This window comes from Pinus tabuliformis, chromosome 7, assembly GCF_031772625.1.
Source record: "Pinus tabuliformis cultivar Carrire ecotype Pingquan chromosome 7, CPIR1, whole genome shotgun sequence".
NCBI classification, from domain to species: domain Eukaryota; kingdom Viridiplantae; phylum Streptophyta; class Pinopsida; order Pinales; family Pinaceae; genus Pinus; species Pinus tabuliformis.
The window spans coordinates 1,558,949,415-1,558,949,714 of record NC_142293.1 but is presented as its reverse complement, the minus strand read 5'-3'; positions in this window follow the sequence as shown (position 1 = coordinate 1,558,949,714).

Here is a 300-nt window from a genome sequence, read left to right as displayed (position 1 = left end):
TAGTGCAGGATGAAGTACCTCACCTACTTGACAAAACTCTGAGGAGAAAGATGTTACATAGTGAAGATCATAGTGCGTGAAGCAGCTATCATTAGATGTACTCTTGGGAAAATGATAAACTGCATGAAAACCACCCAAGATAGAAGAAAAATCAGACCAGTTGGTCGAGATGTGAGATTCCAAGTTTGACATGAACAAAGAAAAATTTTGAACAATATTGCAAAAAATGTGAATGAGGGAACCAAGTTCACTGTGTGCTAGATATGACAGAACACCCACCTACAACTGGTGAAAAATTGT